Genomic DNA, 9,962 nt, shown 5'->3' with positions numbered 1-9,962 from the left:
AGCCAAAAGCTCTTAAAACCAAAAGGCAAGAGCAAAAAGCCAATAGCCCTTAAAACCAAAAGGCAAGGGTAAAAAGGATCCAAGGCTTTGAGCATCAGTGGATAGGAGGGCCTAAAGGAATAAAATCCTGGCCTAAGTGGCTAAACCAAGCTGTCCCTAACCATGTGCTTGTGGCGTGAAGGTGTCAAGTGAAAACTTGAGACTGAGCGGTTAAAGTCGAGGTCCAAAGCAAAAAGAAGAGTGTACTTAAGAACCCTGGACACCTCTAATTGGGGACTTTAGCAAAGCTAAGTCACAATCTGAAAAGGTTCACCCAGTTATGTGTCTGTGGCATTTATGTATCTGGTGGTAATACTGGAAAACAAAGTGCTTAGGGCCACGGCCAAGACTCATAAAGTAGCTGTGTTCAAGAATCAACATACTGAACTCGGAGAATCAATAACACTATCTGAATTCTAAGTTCCTATAGATGCCAATCATTCTAAACTTCAATGGATAAAGTGAGATGCCAAAACTATTCAAGAGGCAAAAAGCTACTAGTCCCGCTCATCTGATTGGAGCTAAGTTTCATTGATATTTTGGAATTTATAGTATATTCTCTTCTTTTTATCCTATTTGATTTTCAGTTGCTTGGGGACAAGCAACAATTTAAGTTTGGTGTTGTGATGAGTGGATAATTTATACGCTTTTTGGCATTATTTTTATATAGTTTTTAGTATGATTTAGTTAGTTTTTAGTATATTTTTATTAGTTTTTAAATAAAATTCACATTTTTGGACTTTACTATGAGTTTGTGTGTTTTTCTGTGATTTCAGGTAATTTTTGGCTGAAATTGAGGGACTTGAGCAAAAATCAGATTCAGAGGTTGAAGAAGGACTGTAGATGCTGTTGGATTCTGACCTCCCTGCACACAAAGTGGATTTTCTGGAGCTACAAGAGTCCAAATGGCGCGCTCTCAATTGCGTTGGAAAGTAGACATCCAGGGCTTTCCAGCAATATAGTCCATACTTTGCCTGAGTTTAGACAACGTAAACTGGCGTTCAACACCAGCTCTCTACCCTATTCTGGAGTTAAACACCAGAAACAGGTTGCAAAGCAGAGTTAAACGCCAGAAACAGGTTACAAACTGGCGTTCAACTCCAAGGAAGACCTCTACACATGAAAGCTTCAATGCTCATCCCAAGCACACACCAAGTGGGCCCAGAAGTGAATTTCTGCATCATTTACCTATTTCTGTAACCCTAGTAACTAGTTTAGCATAAATAGAACTCTTTACTATTGTACTAGGGGTCTTTTTCCCTATTTTCAAATTCATATGCCATTTTGGGAGGCTGGCCATTCGGCCATGCCTTGACCTTGTTCTTATGTATTTTCAACGGTAGAGTTTCTACACACCATAGATTAAGGTGTGGAGCTCTGCTGTTCCTCATGAATTAATGCAAAGTACTACTGTTTTTCTATTCAATTCAAGCCTATTTCTTCTCTAAGATATTCATTCGCACTCAAGAACATGATGAATGTGATGATTATGTGACGCTCATCATCATTCTCACTTATGAACGCGTGCCTGACAGACACTTCCGTTCTACATGCAAACAAGGTTAAATGTGTATCTCTTAGCCTTCTGATCGTGAGATCAGAGTCTTCGTGGTATAGGCTAGAACTATTGGCGGCTATTCTTGAGGTCCGAAAAGTCTAAACCTTGTCTGTGGTATTCCGAGTAGGATCCGGGAAGGGATGGCTGTGACTAGCTTCAAACTCGCGAGTGCTGAGCATAGTGACAGATGAAAAAAGATTACTGAATCCTATTCCAGTATGATCGAGAACCGACAGATGAATAGCCGTGCGGTGACAGCTGATGAGCGGATAATTTATACGCTTTTTGGCATTGTTTTTACATAGTTTTCAGTATGATTTAGTTAGTTTTTAGTATATTTTTATTAATTTTTAAATAAAAATCACATTTCTGGACTTTACTATGAGTTTGTGTGTTTTTCTATGATTTCAGGTAATTTCTGGCTGAAATTGAGGGACTTGAGCAAAAATCAGATTCAGAGGTTGAAGAAGGACTGCAGAAGCTGTTGGATTCTGACCTCCCTGCACTCAAAGTAGATTTTCTAGAGCTACAGAACTCCAAATGGCGTGCTCTCAATTGCGTTGGAAAGCAAACATCCAGGGCTTTCCAGAAACATATAATAGTCTATACTTTGATTAAGGATAGATGACATAAACTGGCGTTGAACGCCAGTTCCATGCTGCATTCTGGAGTCAAACGCCAGAAACAGGTTGCAAAGTGGAGTTAAACGCCAGAAACAGGTTATAAACTGGCGTTCAACTCCAAGAAAGACCTCTACACGTGTAAAGCTCAATGCTCAGCCCAAGCACATACCAAGTGGGCCCCAGAAGTGGATTTCTGCATCATTTACTCATTTCTGTAAACCCTAGTAACTAGTTTAGTATAAATAGGACTTTTTACTATTGTATTTACATCTTTGGATTATCTTTTGATCCTTTGATCACGTTTTAGGGGGCTGGCCATTCGGCCATGCCTGGACCATTATCACTTATGTATTTTCAACGGTAGAGTTTCTACACACCATAGATTAAGGTGTGGAGCTCTGCTGTTCCTCATGAATTAATACAAAGTACTACTGTTTTTTCTATTCAATTCAAGCTTATTCCTATTCTAAGATATCCATTCGCACCCAAGAACATGATGAATGTGATGATTGTGTGACGCTCATCATCATTCTCACTTATGAACGCGTGCCCGACAAACACTTCCGTTCTACATGCAAACAAGCTAGAATGAATATCTCTTAGATATCTAATACAGGGGACCGAGTCTGAGATATTAGAATCTTCGTGGTATAAGTTAGAACCCATGGATGGCCATTCTTGAGATCCGGAAAGTCTAAACCTTGTCTGTGGTATTCCGAGTAGGATCTGGAAAGGGATGGCTGTGACGAGCTTCAAACTCGCGAGTGTTGGGCGTAGTGACAGACGCAAAAGGATAGTAAATCCTATTCCAGTATGATCGAGAACCGCCAGATGATTAGCCATTGACAACGGTGATGCCCTACATAAAGCTTGCCATGGAAAGGAGTAGGAATGGTTGGATGAAGACAGCAGGAAAGCAGAGGTTCAGAGGAACGAAAGCATCTCTATACGCTTATCTGAAATTCTCACCAATGAATTACATAAGTATCTCTATCGTAGTTTATGTTTTATTTATCTTTTAATTAATTATAACCATTTGAATCTGCCTGACTGAGATTTACAAGGTGACCATAGCTTGCTTCAAGCTGACAATCTCCGTGGGATCGACCCTTACTCACGTAAGGTTTATTACTTGGACGACCCAGTGCACTTGCTGGTTAGTTGTGCGAAGTTGTGACAAAGAATTAAGATTATGAACGTGCGTATAAAGTTTTCAGCGCCGTTACCAAGGAATGGAACCGTCACAATTTCTGCGCACCAAGTTTTTGGCGCCGTTGCCGGGGATTGTTCGAGTTTGGACAACTGACGGTTCATCTTGTTGCTCAGATTAGGTAATTTTATTTTAATTTTAAGCTTTTTATTTCTTATTTTCGAAAAATACATAAAATCAAAAATATTTTCTTTTTCGTTTTTCCCAATTAATTTTTGAAAAATACAAAAAAAATTTACAAAATCATAAAATCAAAAATATTTTTTGTGTTTCTTGTTTGAGTCTAGAGTCAACTTTTAAGTTTGGTGTCAATTGCATCTTTTTAATTTTCTAAAAAAAATTATTTTCGAAAATTTCATGCATTGCATTCTTCATGATCTTCAAGTTGTTCTTTGCCAGTCTTCTTGTTTGATCTTCATATTTTCTTGTTTTGTGTCTTTCCTTGTTTTTCATATGCATTCTTGAAACATTAATGCCTAAAGAATAAAAATTTTTAAGTTTGGTGTCTTGCATGTTTTCTTTTCTTGAAAATTTTTCAAAAATAAGTTCTTGGTGTTCATCTTGACATTCAAAGTGTTCTTGGTGTTCATCTTGACATTCATAGTGTTCTTGCATGCATCACATGTTTTGATCCAAAATTTTTATGCATTGAGTCTTTTTGATGTTTTTCTCTTTCATCATTAAAAATTCAAAAACCAAAAAAATATCTTTCCCTTTTTCACTCATAAATTTTCGAAAATTTGAGTTGACTTTTTCAAAAATTTTTAAAATCAAGTTGTTTCTTATGAGTCAAATCAAATTTTCAATTTAAAAATTCTATCTTTTTCAAATCTTTTACAAAAATCAAATCTTTTTCATTTTTCTTTTATAATTTTCGAAAATTCCAAAATGATTTTCAAAAATTTTTTTCTTATTTTGTTTCATAATTTCAAATCTTTACTAACAATTAATGTGATTGATTCAAAAAAAATCTTAAATTTGTTACTTGCCTAGTAAGAAAGGGACAATCTTTAAACTCTAGAATCATATCTTTTTAGTTTCTTATTAGTCAAGTAATCAACTTTAATTTTCAAAATCAAATCTTTTTAAATTTCTTTTTCAAATATTTTTCAATCAATCTTATCTTTTTGTTTCAATCACATCTTTTTAAATTTCAATCACATCTTTTTCAAAATTTGATTTCAAAATCTTTTTTTACTTCTTATCTTTTTCAAAACTGCCTAACTAACTCTCTCTCTCTCTAATTTTCGAAAATCCCTTCCTCTTTTTCAAAAATTCCTTTTTAATTAATTGTTTTAAATTTAATTCAATTTCAATTTTAATTTTCGAATTTTCAATTTAATTTTAAAATTTTCTTATTTTATTTTAATTAAATTTTCGAAATTCCCTCTCTCTCATTTCCTTCTAATTATTTATTTATTTATTTACTAACACTTCTCTTCATCTCAAAATTCGAACCCTCTCTTCCTCTTGGTGTTCGAATTTCTCTTCTTCTATTCTTCTATTCTTGTACTCACATACAGGAATTTCTATACTTTGACATAGAGGATTCCATATTTTCTTTTCTGTTTTCTTCTTTTTCATATGAGCAGGAACAAGGATAAGAACATTCTTGTTGAAGCTGATCCTGAACCTGAAAGGACTCTGAAGAGGAAGCTAAGGGAAGCCAAAGCACAACTCTCTGGAAAAAATCTGACAAAAATTTTTGAAAAAGAAGGAGACATGACCGAAAATAACAGCAATGCAAGGAAGATGCTTGGTGACTTTACTGCACCTAATTCCAATTTACATAGAAGAAGCATCTCAATTCCTGCCATTGGAGCAAACAACTTTGAGCTTAAACCTCAATTAGTTTCTCTGATGCAACAGAACTGCAAGTTTCATGGACTTCCATTTGAAGATCCTTTTCAGTTCTTAACTGAGTTCTTGCAGATCTGTGATACTGTTAAGACCAATGGGGTTGATCCCGAGGTCTACAGGCTTATACTTTTCCCGTTTGCGGTAAGAGACAGAGCTAGAGTATGGTTGGACTCTCAACCTAAGGATAGCCTGAACTCTTGGGATAAGCTGGTCACGGCTTTCTTAGCCAAGTTCTTTCCTCCTCAAAAGCTTAGCAAGCTTAGAGTGGATGTTCAAACCTTCAAACAAAAAGAAGGCGAATCCCTCTATGAAGCTTGGGAGAGATACAAGGAACTGACCAAAAAGTGTCCTTCTGACATGCTTTCAGAATGGACCATCCTGGATATATTCTATGATGGTCTGTCTGAGCTATCAAAGATGTCACTGGACCATTCTGTAGGTGGATCCATTCACCTAAAGAAAATGCCTGCAGAAGCTCAAGAACTCATTGACATGGTTGCAAATAACCAGTTCATGTACACTTCTGAAAGGAATCCTGTGAATAATGGGATGCCTATGAGGAAAGGGAATTCTTGAAATTGATACTCTGAATGCCATATTGGCTCAGAATAAAATATTGACTCAGCAAGTCAATATGATCTCTCAGAGTCTGAATGGATTGAAGGAATCATCCAACAGTACTAAAGAGGCATCTTCTGAAGAAGAAGCTTATGATCCTGAGAACCCTGCAATAGCAGAGGTGAATTACATGGGTGAACCCTATGGAAACACCTATAATCCCTCATGGAGAAATCATCCAAATTTCTCATTGAAGGATCAACAAAAGCCTCAACAAGGCTTTAATAATGGTGGAAGAAACAGGTTTAGCAATAGCAAGCCTTTTTCATCATCCACTCAGCAGCAGACAGAGAATTTTGAGCAGAATTCATCTAGCTTAGCAAATATAGTCTCTGATCTATCTAAGGCCACTTTAAGTTTCATGAATGAAACAAGGTCCTCCATTAGAAATTTGGAGGCACAAGTGGGCCAACTGAGTAAAAGAGTCACTGAAACTCCTCCTAGTACTCTCCCAAGCAATACAGAAGAAAATCCAAAGAGAGAGTGCAAGGCCATTGATTTAACCATCATGGCCGAACCTACAAGGGAGGAGGAGGACGTTAATCCCAGTGAGGAAGACCTCCTGGGACGTCCAGTGATCAACAAGGAGTTTCCCTCTGAGGAACCAAAGGAATCTGAGACTCATCTAGAGACCATAGAGATTCCAATGAACCTCCTTATGCCATTCATGAGCTCTGATGAGTATTCTTCTTCTGAAGAGAATGAAGATGTCACTGAAGAGCAAGTTTCCAAGTACCTTGGTGCAATCATGAAGCTGAATGTCAAATTATTTGGTAATGAGACTTGGGAAGATGAACATCCCTTGCTCATCAATGAACTGAGTGATCTGGATCAACTGACATTGCCTCAGAAGAAACAGGATCTTGGAAAGTTCTTAATACCTTGTACCATAGGCACCATGACCTTTGAGAAGGCTCTATGTGACCTTGGGTTAGGGATAAACATCATGCCACTCTTTGTAATGGAGAAACTGGGAATCTTTGAGGTACAAGCTGCCAGAATCTCATTAGAGATGGCAGACAACTCTAGAAAATAGGCTTATGAACAAGTAGAGGATATGCTAGTAAAGGTTGAAGCCCTTTACATCCCTGCTGATTTCATAATCCTGGATAGTGGAAAGGATGAGGATGAATCCATCATCCTTGGAAGACCCTTCCTAGCCACAGCAAGAGCTGTGATTGATGTGGACAGAGGAGAATTGATCCTTCAACTGAATGAGGATAACCTTGCGTTTAAAACTCAAGGATCTCCTTCTTAACCATAGAGAGGAAGCATGAAAATCTTCTCTCACTGCAGAGTCAACCAAAGCCCCCACAGTCAAATTCTAAGTTTGGTGTTAGAAAGTTTCAACAATGCTCTGAACATCTGTGAGGCTCCATGAGAGCTCACTGTCAAGCTATTGACATTAAAGAAGCGCTTGTTGGGAGGCAACCCAATGTTATTTAATCAATTTTATTTTATTTTATCTTTATTATTTCGTGTTTTATTAGGTTGATGATCATGTAGAGTCACAAAAACTACTGAAAAATCAAAAACAGAATGAAAAATAGCATTGAAAACAGCACACCCTGGAGGAAGAGCTTACTGGCGTTTAAACGCCAGTAAGGAGCATCTGGCTGGCGTTTAACGCCAGAACAGAGCATGAAACTGGCATTAAATGCCAGAAATAAGTAGCAGTCTGGCGTTTAAATGCCAGGATTGCACCCAGAGGAAAGCTGGCATTAGATGCCAGAAACAAGCTCCATTTGGGCATTTAACGCCAGAAACAAGCATGGAGCTGGCGTTTAACGCCAGAAACAAGCATGGAAGTTGTGTTAAACGCCAGAATTGCACAATGAGGGCGTTTTACACGCCTAATTGAGGCAGGAATGTTAAGTCCTTGGCCCCACTAGATCTGTGGACCCACAGGATCCCCTCAGGATCTGTGGACCCCACAGGATCCCCACCTAACCCTATTCTCTCCTCTTCACACCTTTTCATAACTCTCTTCCCCAAATGCCCTTCACCAATCACTTCAATCACTCTTTCCCATCACCCCCTCACCACTCACATCCATCTTCTCTTCCCCATAAACCCCACCTACCTTCAAATTCAAAATATTTTCCCTCCCAAACCCTAAATGGTCGAACCCTAAACCCCACCCCACTTCTATATAAACCCCTCATTCCTTCTTCTATTTCACACAACACAACCCTCTCTTCTTCCACTTAGCCGAAACCTACTCTCTCTCCCTCTCCTCCATTTCTCTTCTTCTTCTACTTCTTTCCTTCTTCTTTTGCTCGGGGACGAGCAAACTTTTTAAGTTTGGTGTGGTAAAAGCATAGCTTTTTATTTTTCCATAACCATTTATGGCACCTAAGACTAGAGACATATGTGAGGAAGGAGCTCAATGGAAAATTGACTCAAGAGGCAAACCGGTTCAATTAAGAAGGCATGACCTTAAACCAGCGGCTAGGGGATGGCTAGAGTTCATTCAACGCTCAATTATTCCTACTAGTAACCGGTCTGAAGTTACTATAGACTGGGCCATCATGATCCATAGTATCATGATTGGAGAAGAGGTAGAAGTTCATGAGATTATACCTCAAGAACTCTACAAGGTGGCTAACAAGTCCTCTACTTGGGCAAGGTTAGCCTTTCCTCAACTCATCTGCCACCTCTACAATTCAGCTGGAATTGACATAGAAGGAGATATCCTCATTGAAGAGGATAAGCCCATCACTAAGAAAAGGATGGAGCAAATAAGAGATCATGGACCTCAACATGAGCATGAGGAAATTCCTCACAATGAAATTCCTGAGATGCCTCAGGGGATGCACTTTCCTCCACAAAACTATTGGGAACAAACTAACACTTCCCTAGGAGAATTAAGTTCCAACATGGGACAACTAAGGGTGGAGCACCAAGAGCACTCCATCATCCTCATTGAAATTAGAGAAGATCAAAGAGCTATGAGGAAGGAGCAAAAAAGACAAGGAAGAGACATAGAGGACCTCAAAAGCACCATTGGTTCATCAAGGAGAGGAAGACGCCACCATCACTAAGGTGGACTCATTCCTTAATCTCCTTGTCTATTTATTTTCTGTTTTTTTTTTATTTTTAAGCTTTATGATTATTTATATTTGTGTCTTATTACATGATCATTAGTGTCTAAGTGTCTATGCCTTAAAGTTATGAATATGAATCCATCACCTCTCTTGAATGAAAAATGTTTTAATTACAAAAGAACAAGAAGTACATGGTTTCGAATTCATCCTTGAAACTAGTTTAATTATTTTGATGTGGTGGCAATACTTTTTGTTTTCTGAATGTATGCTTGAACAGTGCATATGTCTTTTGAAGTTGTTGTTTATGAATGTTAAATATGTTGGCTCTTGAAAGAATGATGAAAAGGAGAAATGTTATTTGATAATCTGAAAAATCATAAAAATGATTCTTGAAGCAAGAAAAAGCAGTGAATACAAAATCTTGCAGAAAAAAAAGAGAGAAAAAAAATGGCGAAAAAAATAGAAAAAGAAAAAGCAAGCAGAAAAAGCCAAAAGCTCTTTAAACCAAAAGGCAAGAAAAAAAAAGCCAATAGCCCTTAAAACCAAAAGGCAAGGGTATATAAAAAGGGATCTAAGGCTTTGAGCATCAGTGGATAGGAGGGCCTAAGGGAATAAAATCCTGGCCTAAGCGGCTAAACCAAGCTGTCCCTAACCATGTGCTTGTGGCGTGAAGGTGTCAAGTGAAAACTTGAGACTGAGCAGTTAAAGTCAAGGTCCAAAGCAAAAAGAAGAGTGTGCTTAAGAACCCTGGACACCTCTAATTAGGGACTTTAGCAAAGCTGAGTCACAATCTGAAAAGGTTCACCCAGTTATGTGTCTGTGGCATTTATGTATCTGGTGGTAATACTGGAAAACAAAGTGCTTAGGGCCACGACCAATACTCATAAAGTAGCTGTGTTCAAGAATCAACATACTGAACTATGAGAATCAATAACACTATCTGAACTCTGAGTTTCTATAGATGCCAATCATTCTGAACTTCAATGGATAAAGTGAGATGCCAAAAC

At 38.0% G+C, this 9,962-nt stretch overlaps 1 non-coding gene across 1 annotated transcript; it reads right to left on the bottom strand.

The window, feature by feature from the left end:
- Positions 1-5,545: 5,545 nt before the first annotated feature.
- LOC148578406 (small nucleolar RNA R71) lies at positions 5,546-5,653 on the bottom strand. Its single transcript, XR_015904692.1, has one exon. It is a non-coding gene; the product is annotated as a small nucleolar RNA R71 (small nucleolar RNA).
- Positions 5,654-9,962: the final 4,309 nt, after the last annotated feature.

Source organism: Arachis ipaensis, chromosome B1 (genome assembly GCF_059453495.1).
Source record: "Arachis ipaensis isolate K30076 ecotype BB chromosome B1, ASM5945349v1, whole genome shotgun sequence".
Lineage (NCBI taxonomy): Eukaryota > Viridiplantae > Streptophyta > Magnoliopsida > Fabales > Fabaceae > Arachis > Arachis ipaensis.
Note: the sequence above shows the minus strand (reverse complement) of the source record. Positions and strands in the feature narration are given on the sequence as shown.